The sequence below is a fragment of the Chlamydotis macqueenii genome, chromosome 3 (assembly GCF_036417535.1).
Source record: "Chlamydotis macqueenii isolate bChlMac1 chromosome 3, bChlMac1.mat, whole genome shotgun sequence".
NCBI classification, from domain to species: domain Eukaryota; kingdom Metazoa; phylum Chordata; class Aves; order Otidiformes; family Otididae; genus Chlamydotis; species Chlamydotis macqueenii.
The window spans coordinates 78,035,089-78,049,425 of record NC_141558.1 but is presented as its reverse complement, the minus strand read 5'-3'; the positions used below and the strand labels follow the sequence as shown (position 1 = coordinate 78,049,425).

Genomic DNA, 14,337 nt, shown 5'->3' with positions numbered 1-14,337 from the left:
GCTGATCTCTGCAAGCAGAGGTGAGCTGCCAGGAGTGCTGATTGAGCAACCTTTCCTGATGCAACTCAGGTTAGAGGTGACAATAAGCAAAACAGTCTCAAACCTTGCTGAACTCTGCCTATCAGTAGCATATGTCCTCTACATTGCTTAACGTGATTGACAGTTTCTGCTGATAAAAAAAAAGCCCACCAAATATTACAGGTCAAAAGTGAACCACTGTGTAGAGCTGGAGGAAGGATTTGGCCCTGGTCGGCACTTCCTGGCAGCAGTGCCAAAGGCACACAACAGCGTTTAAATAAACAGGAATAGAGGCTGCACTACTAGAAGCAGGGCAGTCTTACTGCAAGATCACGCGCTCTCTGCAACATGGACAAACTTTCAGCTGTTTTAAAATTTTTGCTGCTCATTCTGAATGTAGCAAGTGCAATCATCAAGACATCCTTTCCTCCCACAGCCTGCTTCCCCTGTTGGGAAAAACCCTGGTTTGCAGTTACTTTGAGCCTGTAACCAGCTATTTAACTTGAACTGCTAGAAACAACTTAAAGTTCACATTTCATCACCTGTGCCTCAGCACATCTGTACCAGGTTATTAACGTAATGTCCTCGAGCACTGCTCTGGAAGGAGTTGATGTGATAGCAAACACGGATCAGCTTTGCCTTAGGTCTGTTCTTCGGACTGATCACTGCTATTAATGCCGGATCATGCCTGCTTCAACCTGGCATGGAAACTTGCATACAAGGACTGCTCGGAGACTGCACCATGGCTAAAACTGGTTTCAACTGACACACATTTTTTGGTCCCAGTGATGTGATGTACAGATATTTCAACCTGGGGAGGAAAAGCAAGGCCAAGCTTTGTCTAGAAACTGCTGGTAAAGTCCTAAAACTATCATTAAACAGAGGGACTGTCTGAAAAATCACAATGGCAGCTTGTGGATTGAAGACATAAAACTGAAAGCCCAAGAATTTCTGTTGCTTCTTCTGGCTTTGGGCAGGGCCTGTGCATCAGCTACGTGCCAGCCAATACACACATGGAGCCCTCCAGTGAAAACTAGAAACAAATTAACTTCTAGACTTTCCTTAAGCTTTAAAAATTTCTCCATTTGATCCTGATGGCTTGAAAGTAAAACCGACTAGCTCAGGACAAGCAAACCACCAAAGGAGCAGAATCTCAAGGGGAGTTTAGCCAGTTTGCCTGGCCGATCGATCAAAGACACTCACTATTCAAACAGATGGGGGCAGTGTGGGCCCCTTCATCAGCCAGTAGAAAAAAAAATTTCCTCCAGCACCAAAATAGCCAAACCAAATGTGAAAGTGTATTACTACCCAAATAGCACTGCCTCTCATCCATTAGAGAAGGCACACTCATAACTTATGCCATGCTGCAAAAACTGACAGGACTCTGCCCGCGGCAGAAATCCCAACACTGTCTCCAGAGGGACTCTCGCTGACATTAGCAGGGTGGTGCTGCCTTAGAGCTGACCTGTGCTGCTTGCTTTCGCCAGAGTAAGCTGGGTCCTTACAGCACGTCCCACAACCATCAGCCCATCTGTCTTTCTCATTCTGGCCCTCTTGTGCCGATGCTTGGGCTCTTGCCAGGGCTGGTCTTTGTGCCATCTGAGCCAAGTCCAGCTTCATCCCAGCACCAGAGACTTGCTGTGAGGCAGAGGACTCTTGCTCAGATCTGGATGACTCCTCCCCGGCTCACTACCGAGGATGACAGCAGGCTCCCACTGACCTCACAAACTCCCAGCAAAACTCCACTAGCAGTCCCTCATTTCCCAACGTCAGCGTACAGCAGTACAGCCACGCAGCCATCTCAGCTCTCCAGGTGATGTGGGGGGCTGTGCTGGGTCAGGCCACCGGCCTCACTTGTCCATGCCAGGGTCACGGAGTAACCCTGAGCCTACCTGGCACAGCAGGGAAGGGGTGGACATCACATGGAGCACAGCTTGGGGCCGCAGGCAGGAAGTGGGGCTGCGCTCCTGGCCAGATTTGCTTCAAAAGGGTCTTTGTGGGGACGAGAAGCAGAGTTTCCCCCCCGAGCGATCAGTGAGCAGGATGGCCCTGGCCAGGCAGGGTGTGCTTGAAGGAGGTGAAGGCTGGACTGATCTGAGGTTGATTGCTGCTGCTGCTGCTGCTGAAATTCCACACACTTTCCACAAGATATTTTAATGCAAATTAAAAGCTTTGCAGAAAGACAGCTTGAATCTCAAGTGCATGTCAGAAAAATGACAGGCTAATTTTATGTTTCATTTTTAGCAGCATTATTCTGAAGTGTAGGATAATGGTTAACTGACTTAACCAGGTTCTTAGTTCAGGTAAGAAAGGCAGAACAAAGAGAACTACTATTTTTTTCTTTCTTTTTACAATTTGTCATTATAATCAAGCAGCAACATTCATATCTTTACCTAGATTTCCATATATAAACTTTTAACTCTCAGTGAATGTGATGGTAAGAATAGCTTTGCTTAAAAACAATTCATAGTACAATAAACATGTGTTTAATTAGGTTTGTGTGGTAACAAATAATTTCACTTTTAAACTCCATCCAGTTTCAGTCATCCTCAGACTGGCTGAACATACTGGTGTGTAGTCTTTTGGGATGTCCAGAAACGTACAGAAGCCAAGCCAAGGCGAGAGCAGCTCTCCCTGGCCAGATGGATGGATTCCCAAATGAGACAGGCTACCCTAGAGGGGATGCACGGTGTCCATCAACCAGGAAGAGTGCAAGAAGGCACCTTGGTAGCTCTGGGGTTTGGTACAGCCTCACAAGGCAAAACTGGTACAGAAATCCACACAGGCAGAGAGAAAAAGTGATCTTACAACAGTGAGTGGCCAGTTTTTTAAATTACTTTTTTTAAAAGCTGAGCCTGCATTTGATCTCCAAAGGTAGGTCTTTTGGGGTAAAGAGGCTGCCAGGGAACACGCCTTTACTGAGCTCCCTTACGGCAACAGCCTAAGAACCCTCTCCCATCGCTGCTCTGTTGTGCAGGGCATGGAGAACAGGAAACAAACCCAGCATTCCTCAATCCTCTGATCTCCTGTAATCCGGCCCACTAGCCTTCTGCAGCAATTTTCTCTGTAGCCCACCATGCACAGCATGCCCTCATTGCCCTGGGCCTGCTGCTTAACCCGGCTCTACCTTAATTTGCACTAGCAGCAGCGTTACATAAATTACTTACTTACTAATAATGCCTCTCTTAAGTAAGCAAATGGGATGACATCACCCACCAGCAAAATACCAGCTGCTCAGGGACGGAGGGAGGGAGGGAGGGAAGGGGCGAGCTCGTGTCTGCATGGACGTGTGCACAGAAACCACTTGAGCCACGGCTGCACGGCAAAGCCCAATCCTTCCAGGAATGGAGGCAGGATCAGGGATAATTCAGGCGGGAAGGGACCTCAGAAAGTCTCAGCTCAACCTCCTGCTCACAGCAGGGTTAGTGATGAGGCCAGACCAAGTTGCTCAGGGCTTTATAGATCTAAACCTTGAAAACTTCTGAGGATGCAGACTGTACAGCCTCTCTGGGCAACCTGCTCCGGTGTTCAACTGTCCTCACAGGAAAAAAAATGTTTCCTCGTATCCAGTCTGACTTTGTTTTCAACTTAAGGCAAATTTGCCAATTATAAACCTGGTTTAAAATACCCCTATACATAAAAATATCACATAGATGCATTCAAATCAATCCACATCTCTGCCCACATCTTTGTTCAAAGCAGCCCAAGCCTTCTCCAGCCTTTAATAAGCTTGTTATACAATATTTGTTGTACACAGCATCATTTAATTTATCTGTGGGAGTGCAGTTCATCTCTTAAATACCTCAAGCAAGCAGGACCATATGCATTAACACAGCTAAAATGACTGTGTAGCTTATGTTTTGTCCAGATGCTGCGTTACTCCCTTCATGCCACAGAAATCTACTCTACATTAATTTCTCACTGCCTCCCTCCGGGCAGGAGGAGCTCTGCCAGGTACTTTTCTCCAGAAAGTTTCTTCCTGCACAGCTCAGCCTTCCCCTTGGGGCTAGACTGTCCCAGGGTCAGGGCAGTGCTGCTTGGGCCCAAGCTGGCTGGTGACAGATACATCACGTTTATCAGAGGCTACCCAAAGTCTCCTGAGTGGTGGGGGTGTGCTCTGGGAGGCAGATCCTCACCCCCCTCAAAGTCACTGCTGCTCCACAGGATTCTACCCACCAGTGCCTAATTTTGCACCTCCCAAAAGGGTGGTAAGTGGGATCTGGTGTGAGCTGCTGCAATGGTCACGAAAGGAAATTGCATCCACCTGCCACATTCAGAAATCATCTAGCAAACCAACAGCTGGTGAAGAGGTGGGAGGGAAGAAAGGCACCGCAAGCAGCAAGACAAGTGGTGCTTGTTAATACCCACCTGTGGGAAGGGAGCTTTGCGTGAGATGGTTTGGTGGCATAATGCACAACCGGGATAGCACCAGTTTGCATCTCTGGGCCCAGATGTCTCTAAAACTAATTCAGATGAGAACAGTCCTGCCAAGTCTCAGCAGCCATCATTTACTCTGTAGTTTTACGCACAGGCCGGTTCTGCATTAGACATGTGGCAGAAGCAAATACTTCCACCTGCACTAAGACAGCTATTTCCAACTCCAAAATCAAGGAGTGAATCAAAATTCATTCATTTCCTACCTCTGCACATAAAATGCACTTTCAAAATTGCCAGCTTTAACATAAAATCAAATGCAGGATATTTTACTTTCTCTTTTGATTTTCAGCCTCTTGGGTGTGCTCCACTTATGTTGTGAAGCTTCTTTCTAGAAAGATCAGTGCTAGAATTGATTTTTTTTTTTTTTTTAACCCAAAAGGAAGACTGTCGCCAAATTCCATAATTCTATGGTGGCTGCTGGGGAGAACAACAAACTGTGAGACCTTGCACAGAAGTGATGTGTGCAACTTGTATTGCTGCAGCTCCTATCAGTCGCACTGAGACGTACCCTTATCTGGGTGGGAGGAGGGGGGATGCCTTTAAACTGAGGAGCACCCCAAAAAGGCAAAAGACCAATGAGTGAAGTAAAACCCTAGGAAGATTAGGGAAGGAAGGAGGTTTGCTACTCATGTTTTTGCTCCCTGCCTTGCCTGGGGGACTGTTGGCCACTCCAGCACCCAAAGCAAACATCAGTTGCAGGTTGATTACTTGCCACCCCTCGCCCCCCCCAAGATTGTGATCTACTGCTTGCAAAGTGCTTTGAATCCATATGCCAAAATACCTGTGCACAGAAACACAAACAATACAGGGGTGCTGGAGAATAAGTATGCCACAGAAAAACTGGGCTTTTCTTTCCAAAGCTACTCTGAGTGAGTGAGTTGTACTACAGACACTGTTGTCCAGCATATGCCCTGCTGTATGAAATTCTTGCCTGTCATCTCGTATTAGATCTGGTAACTTGTTCAAACTGGACAAGAAAATGGATTTCTGCAGGAAATTTCAGGCATCATAAAGAAACATATGAAATTTCAGGCTTTTTAATTGTCAAAGCAAATTCTGAAGCCAGAGGAAGCAGAGAAAGCTATTAAAACCTGCTCAAAGGAGAATGAAGTTAAGAGGGCTTGAAAATGTGGCATGGTTAAATGCTGCCCTTTGAGCATCATGAGAGCAAGGCTACTGGCTCTGAAGTGTCTGCTTGTTAGGAGGAAGGACTCCTCTACAGCAGCCCTGCTGAAAAGGCTTCTGGCAAGAAGGGGAAAGCTGGCCCTCCTCGGTGAACAGGTCAACACCTGAGAGACCTCCTTTCTCCCTGTGGCCGGATTCCCAAACAGAGCTGGCCAAATCTGCAGCCTGCAAAAGACAGGTTTTGAAAGTAAAATGGCGTGGAAAACGTGTTCGGCCTGGGAGCTGCAGAATTCAGCCTCCCCCTGCCCAAAGAGGACCCAGCATACACCAAACACAGCACTAGCTGCCCTGGGCTCTCCTTTCACCAGGAGAAACGTGAGGCCCAGGCTCTCCAGCCTCTGCTGGGAGGGAAAGGTGCAGCAGGCCAGTGAGGCGGCGGCGGGCGGAGGAGCCTCTGTGGCAGCTGGAGGCCAGGCAGCTGGAAGCTGCTCTAAAGCCCTTTCACAGAAGTGAAAATCAACACCGCTGCTAATCATAGAATGGTTAGGGTTGGAAGGGACCTTCAAAGGTCATCTAGTCCAACCCCCCTGCAAGGAGCAGGGACATCCCCTACTAGATCAGGTTGCTCAGAGCCTCATCCAGCCTGGCCTTGAACATTTCCAGGGATGGGGCTTCCACCACCTCTCTGGGCAACCTGTGCCAGTGTTCTACAACTCGCATTGTAAAAATTTTTTTCCTAATATCGAATCTAAATCTACCCCCCTCTATTTTAAAACCATTACTCCTTGTCCTATCGCAACAGCCCCTACTGAACAGCCTCTCCCCATCTTTCTTGTAGGCCCCCTTGAGGTACTGGAAGACCGCTATCAGGTCTCCCCGGAGCCTCCTCTTCTCCAGGCTGAACAGCCCCAACTCTCTCAGCCTGTCCTCATAGAAGAGGTGCTCCAGCCCTTTTATCATCTTCGTGGCCCTCCTCTGGACCTTCTCCAACTGGTCCATGTCCTTCTTGTGTTGGGGGCTCCAGAACTGGACACAGTACTCCAGGTGGGGTCTAGAGCAACCCTGCGCGCTCAGCCCCGCCGTGCCCCACGCTCGGATCCGTCGCTTCTAGCTGGGCTGCCCCCGCGGGGGGATGCGCAGCCACCCCACCCACCTGGGCCGCGCACCCGGCAGCGCCCACCCCGACTCCTCCCCGCAGCCCCCGCCGGGGAGCGGTGGTTATTCCCGCCTCCCGCCCGTCGCTTCCGCTCGCTCCGCCCCAGCGGGCCGGCACGGGGAGGCCGAGGGAGGGAGGGGCGGCCGCTGCGTTGCCGGCTGTTCAAACCCCCGGGGTGCCCGTTCGGGGGAGCTCGCCCGGAGCATGCCCTCCCTGCCCCGCGGGATTTGCAGGGAATACGAGGCGGGGGAGCGAAGGGGCTCCCCCGGGGCTGCAAGCCCGCACCCTCCTCCCCAACCCTCAGCCCCTTCCGCACCCCGGCTCCGCTGCGGCGGCCGCCTGGCCGGCAGTGACACCGCGCGGCGGGCACCGGCACCGGCACCCGGCGGCCGCCTCCTGCCCCGGGTGCGGGGAGAGGGGGGCTGTGCTGCGGGCCCCGCTGAGCGCCGGGGGCACACGACGAGCAGGAGCGCCTGCTCTACCGGGAACGGTGGTCTCGGGTATTTGTGGAGGGCTCAGTGTGCCCTCATCCTCCACCGGCCGGGAGAAAAGGAGCCTTCTCCTTCCTCCCCTTCTGAATGCACACACACATCTATATCTAATCTATATCTATATAGCTCTCTATATACCTGTATCTGTATATGTATCTATATCTGTATCTATATATATCTCTGCAACCCACCGCCCTCCTCCTCCACTCAAAGCCTGTAACCCCATCATGCCTTGCCGCTGCACCCCAGTTACCCATTTCCAGGCGCAGGCTGACGTGGCACAGCAAAGGTGCCAGCAAACTCTCCCGGCTCAGTGGGAGGCTCCGGGAAGCAGGCTTATCTGTAATCAAACTCACCCCGTTTTTTCCCAACCTCCATCCCTTACACCATCCCCATTTGGCTCGCCCTCCTGGGATGTTTTAAATGAGATTCTGATTTCTTCAGGCCAGGGACGGTCTTTTATCATGTCTCGTACAACCCTTACCACACTGGGGCCCAGGCAGCATGGGACCTGCAGGCATAATTACAGACCCAATGTTAAGTACCAGTCATACAGCTTGTGTCCCTGTTCAGGCTGGCACACTGCTCTGTCATCAAACTTACTGATTGTTTTTAAAAGGCAGGTGCGTACTTTGGGCCTGACGTAAAGATGTCCTACATCCTGCTCTGGGTCATATCGGGCTCTTTGCATTCAATACTGAAGAGCAATGGTTCTACTCCAGCCTCATGTGCTGCAGGGTTCTGGCTCCTTGCCGACCTCAAAAGACCCGAGACCCCTGCGCAGCACGGCATGTCAATGCAGCGTGTGGGTATGATGCTCACCCAGAGGATGCACTCATTTATTTGTCTGCTGTGAAGGAAGGGTGAGCTGACACAGTCTTCTCGTTTAACTTTGTGCACCATGGCATTTCCTGAAGGCCATCAGCCTGGCGGTGCCTGGCACAGCTGATATACTGCGTACCTTTCTCCTAATTTTCCCATTAATAAGCATGTGGTCAGTCCCGGTGCTGGACTGCCAGCACCACAGACTCCCATGAGGAGACATGGAAAGGCAAGAAGACTTCTCTCTGCCTTTCAGATTAGCATATGTCAAGTCAAGCTGGTCACTCCAGCTGTGCAGGATAGACACCAGTACAGAACAGACACATCAGCACATCCCAAATTGTCAATTTGCAGCTGCAGCTCCCTCTGTGGCCAGCCTGCACCATGGAGCAATACGTCAGGACTGCCAGTGTCTCCAACGAGCCTAACAGTGCTTGTAGATTCTGCTGGCACATGATGTTGTTGTGGAGCTGCACCGCAGACACAAACTTCTGCAGAGATCGGATCCCAGGTTTTCCCCAAAGTGACTTAGTTAAAGGGCAAGTCTTTAGCTGTGGAGAGAGGACCAGAAGTGTCACTCCCTGCTCATATGCTGTTGACAGATCACTCATGGAAAGCCTGAGGATGCACTGAGTCCCTGGAGGACAGTCCTCCTTCCAGATGCTTCTGCAACCATACCAGAAATCTCCATTAGAGTGCAGAGGCTGTCAGGGCTGCATGTCCCTGCACTTAAGACCCCTTGGTATGCACCACCTCAACTCTGGAGGGGAGTCACTGTCACAGGTCCAGAAAGAAAACTTGGGAATACATACCTTCCTTCTGCTCACTCTGTCCTTTGAATACTAGTTGTTTCTTCTTCTTTAGTCTCTACAAGGTCCTCAGATGCTCATTTTCAAGCCCCCTCAAAAGCACAGCTTGGAAAAAAGAAAACACATCCACACCTGGCATTGAGCAGATGCCCATCTGAATGCTGAAGAGAGCTACAGAGGAGTCTGTTCTCTGAACATCACTGAGATCAGAGAGAGCTGGGCCTCCCATCTGCTGAGCAAACAGCAATTGCATAAATTGAAACTGCCTCAGGCTCACTGGAGTAAACTCGCACGCCCAGTGTGTCCTGGAGTTCAGGCATCCTGGAGAAGAAAAGCTTTGAAATCTCCTTGTCTGCTTCAGCCAGTTCACTGCTCCACCTTTTTCATCTCTGGCAAGTTGTCATCGCTCCTTGCCTGTCACACCGTCCTCCTCTGCCACGCACTCTGGGCAGGTTTCCAGGCTCCAGCTGGAGAATACTGACTTGATTAGATTTGATTCACAAAGGCATTTCTCAAGACTTGTTCATCTAAACAAAATAAAAGTCCTGGATCTAAGGATCATAATTAAGGCCAGGATAGATCCTTTTGAAGCAAACTGCTGGTAAGTCACCAAATTTTAAGTAATAGTTTCCTGCCAAAATCCCCTGCTGAGGAAAAAGTTCATTTAAGTTCAGCTGCTCAGTCCATAAATTCCTGAAATAACAAGTGACATGGGTTTGGCTTTTGGGTCCCTTAAACATACAGGCTTCTGTTCCAATTTTGTCAAATTAACCCCTCTTCAAGTATGCAGGAGGCTTTAGCAATCTCTTCAGGCCTCAGACAAACAGATGCCACCAAGGATGGGAAGGACATTGCTGCTCGTGCTCCTTCACCTCTGGTTCTTTTCATTTGGACTCCCACGTCTAACAGGCACACTAGGACCAAGAGCAAAGCCATCACACATGCAGCAGTGTTTGGTTCCGAATAACCTCTGCTCAGGCTGACCTGGGAGGGAAGACCCCCTGGCCTGTTTCCTTGCTGCGGTGTCTGTCATACTGAAAATTCACTTTTTCTCCTCTAGCTGTTTTCTCAGTAGCTGCAGATAGGTGGGAATCAGCTGGCTGCTTTCTGCAAGCTAGCACTGTTTGATGATTACAGCTGCATTAACAGCGTGGTTTGCCACCCTAGCCTCTGTCTGAAATCACGTTCAGTTCCACACCTCACAGCATGCCGCTCACCCTACCTGTCCACGAGGCCATAGCTGGAACTGCTTAAAAAACAATAAACAAAGCACACAGCACAAGGAGAAAACTAATGGTGACATACTGACACCTTTCTGGGTGCTCAGCGGGGTTGGCAGAGCTGACTGCTTTGGAATGAGGACTGGGAAGCATTGTTTGCGAGCCGCTGTCTCTCCTGGTGAAGAGGTGCCCACGCTCGTGCACAGTCCCTCATGTCCTCTGAGGAAGCACGACCCCTGACTCACCAGGTAGGTCCAGTGCACCACACTGCAACATGAAAGTAGAGGAAATGCTTTCGGCCATATCAAAATGAGGCACTTTGGTAATTCTTTTAACTGGAAATTTAAGCGAAGTCGAGACCATTGTGCAAAATATTTCCATGTCGATGAATCAGCTTCTTCCAAAGGGAAAAGCTGTGCCATTTGAAAAACGTTAGCCCGTTATACATAACAAGCCCTCCCCTAGAGACCTCGCAATTAAGGCCTGAGACAAGCTGAAGCAGGCAGGCAAAATAAACCCCAGGTTCGGAGGTACCAATTAAGCAAGCAGAGTAGAAATCTGAGTTTACCACTGGCCTGACCAATGCCAGAGGGGAAAAGTTTGTTGGCAGATTTCAAAATTAGACTTAAAAGAAGATGAACTGGTTAATATGAAGCAAGCAGCCTCGCTAGGCTGAAAAATGATGAAATAGCCCTTTGCGTGTTCCTGCCTTCCTCTTTTATGCATATGTCATAAATAATTAACCAGGTTTTCGTCTTCAGCCCTTGATGAATTCTGGGGTGTAATAACAAGAGTAGTTGATGGTATCTCCACTGATCTCTCTTCAGACAATACTGGGCTTTAGCATGTAATTGCGTGGTGGCACAGAGCAGGTTCTCCTTATCCTCCCAATCAGGTTTCTATCCTGTCCTCCTATGTATGTATCCTCTGGAGCCACTTAATGGAAGCCGAAGGCACATTGCCACTCAGCAGCGCCATATGGACTGGCAACCCGAGGCTGGGTTGTAATACAATAGATGGCCTTCAGCAATAGTCACCAGTCCTGGACAATAACAGCAAGTGAGTAACCCCCTGTAGGCCAGCTTCCCCATTAGGTTTTTTCATTATCTTTGTGGTCGTGAGTCATATGGCAGTACCTAGCAGGTAACACAACACATACAAATGTTGGGCCTGGAGACCGGCAGAGCAGAAAAAAACATCTTTTCTTTGTGTGTAACCTGAGCCACTCTCAAGAGACAAGGTGAGTTATCACCCCCATGGCAGTCATCCAGGCGGCCAAGCAGGCTGGGAGCTGGGCAGCACGCCTGCCAGCATCACATTTCCTTGGGCTCACAAGGCCCTGTTTGGTAGAGAAAAGTGATTTTCTGTGATTTTGTTGAAAAAAGCTACAGCTCAGGAAGTTGTGGCAGGTCAGTGCCTCCTGACTGGTAAGCAGGTATCTCAGCTGTTCATTGGCATGCATGTCCGTATGGGGCTAGGTGCCAACAGGACTGCAAGAGACCATCAGCTGGTCACCTACTGCAGTCTTGTCCACAAGTGATGCTCTGTGATGTGAGAAGACAAGGTCTTGGCCAGCTGGTGGCCAGGAATTCCAGCCTGTCATCTCTGACGTGGCTTCTAGGGGTTGGACAGAGACAGAAGCCTTCCTGGCTCACACAAGGGACATCACCGTTTTCCTGCCGACTGCCTCATCCCAATGCCCAGACATCCCCATCTCCTGTCCCAAGAGATACTATGTCTGGAAAATTCCTTGAGATGCTCTCTGCATGTCCCACCTGCAGTGGTGTCCCACCATGACAAGGAGTTAGAGAGCTACCAACACAACTGAACTACAAGACAGGAGGTATGTGAATAAATCTGATCTACCACCACTGTGGGCAAGTACACTTGCGGCTGAGAACAAGCAACAGAGAACGGGACACCAAAATAACACAAATCCCATACTTCCCCCATAAACTAGTATTGTTTCAAAAGAGATTGTTTGAGCGTCCATCAAATGCCAGTTCGCTTCTGGAAGACAAAGGCATCTAGTCCTTCTTTCTGATATCCCAATTCACTTTGGATACATATACCACAAACATGCATGTGATTTTGCACCTTGATGCCATGTCTCAAAACGTCAAGCCTATAAGACCCTACCTACCCAAGGCAGGATTGTCATATTCCACTTTCTGGCAAACCATTCACCTGTCCAAAGCTCAGGAAGCTCCACAGGGCACATTGCACACATTCATTGACCTCCTAGAAGCAGCTCAAAAGCCATGGCCATCCTGGAAGTGTGAAAGTATCGGAGGCTGATCTAAATCACACCAATGTCTGTAGCTGCCCATGTTTCATCCGAGGGGGATGAGGTGGGAAAAGGCTGCCTGGAGGAAGCCAGTGGGCACTTCTGCTGTGGATGACCATCGGGGCCTGGCAGAGCGAAATGAACTGTCTGGAGAAGGAGATGGAGCATGGCTGGCACAGAGGGCACAGAGACAGAAGGGCTGGCCCTAGCTGGGGTAAGATGAGTAAGTTTGCATTGAGATCTTGGGGACTGATTAGAAAAGTAAAGAAAAAAGGCAGGCCTGAGGAGCTGCATGAGCAGTCACAAGTGAAGCAGCACAAAACAGGTACCGCCGGTCTGCGCCTCCCTCCCTCTCACCCACACCCCTTGTCCTGTCCCGACTGCTGGCTCCTCAGTGCTTGTGTCTCCATAGGTCCCTTCTGGGAAAAGAGGGCTTTCGCCCTTCCCCTCCACCTAGACCTGGTGTCTCCTCTCCATGTCTCTTTGCTCCACCTTTCCCACCTTTCTTTGTCCTTGAGGACCAGGCGGGGCCTTTCCCACCCTTTCTCTGTCCCTTTTTGCCTTGCATGCTTTCCTTTCCCTCACCACCATTTTGTGCTTTCCTGCCGAGGCATTTCTCTTTCACTTCCCAGGTGAGGGGAGAGCTGAAGGCTGTGGTCTGCCCACTGGCTCCGCTGCCCGTTGCCTCTAGAGCTGGGTAGCCCCAGGCCACCAATCCTTCCATGGAGATCCACCCACACACTCCCGTGGGCCATCCCTGGCTGGCAGCACAAATGGGTAAGGGACACCTGCACCCCTCATGGTCCCTTCTTTGCTTCCGAAAGGACTCCTGCGGACAGCAAGGAAGAAGCTGTGAAACTCCAGTGGTTATTTTTTTTCCCGTCCTTCCACTGTGTATTAGAAGCCTTTTGTGAAAACAAAGAATTAAACAACAAATTAGTAAAATAAAATGAACGGAGACATGACCTCAGCCTGGCTGCTTGGAGCAAGAGGCAGTGTCTAGACCTGACCGACTGTTGCTACACCCACACCACAGCCCGACGGGTGGCATTTTACAGGGTAGTCAGAGAAAAGGCAGAGTCCATGCTGCATGTTGTTAATTTTTTTTTGGTGAAAGAGCAACACTATATATCCCTTATTTTCCAGCTTCCTTATGCGAGATGTAAGGGTTTGACTGGGAGGTGTTCACCTAGCCACTGGAGCTGAGTGACATGCCCGTGTTGCACCTAGTAACTACTCATTTTTTCCTTCAGAACAAAGAAAAACACAATGGGATCAAGATCTGCTCTTTCATTTGGTAGAGGCAATGCCTGACTTGTCCCAGCTGAACTAAGCACATCTTCCCCCAGCTTTGTCCTTCACTTTTCATTCACTGTCCCCAGCAAGCCTGGGACTCCCAGAGCAACATGGAGACAATATGAGGACTTGGGCAAAGCAATTGCCTCTCTGCTTCTTGCAGATACCGGGCCGACAAACAAAGCGCAATCGCAGCTTTGGGAGTGCTCGGCCATGGTGACTGATGCTCACAGCAAGTGCCCAGGCTTCACCCCAAGCTGGAATCCAAAGGACCGACGTTGGGACAAACACTTCCCGCGCAAGGTGACAATGAGCACAAGGCAGGCAATTACTGTGGGCTAGGGAGTGTATCCACCTCAAAATTGCTGTTGACTGCAGATGTATGACGAAACATGTCACCGTTGTAGACAGATGTGTACATAGCAATGTCTGATTCAGATCACTACTAATTACTCTGGCAGAGTATTTGAAGTGCCTTGGAAAGCCAACACCCGCTGAAGAGGCATGATGCTTCCTGGAGTGATGTTTTGCCACTGATTGCACCTTGTGTGTTTCAGCTTGTTGCTTACCTTTCCTCCTGAGAAGGGGATTTACAACTTCCTCTGACCCCAAGCACCCACAAGTAGCGTATCCACTGCTCTATCATCAACTTCTTAATGAAAACCCTGAAAGCAAG

General features: G+C 49.8%; 1 protein-coding gene across 1 annotated transcript in view; it reads right to left on the bottom strand.

The window, feature by feature from the left end:
- Positions 1-8,995, bottom strand: part of RD3 (RD3 regulator of GUCY2D) — a 47,809-nt gene extending 38,814 nt beyond the window's left edge. Inside the window, exon 1 of the mRNA XM_086745542.1 lies at positions 8,862-8,995. The gene's annotated coding sequence lies outside the window, so the exon portion shown is untranslated. The remainder of the gene's footprint in view (positions 1-8,861) is intronic.
- Positions 8,996-14,337: the final 5,342 nt, after the last annotated feature.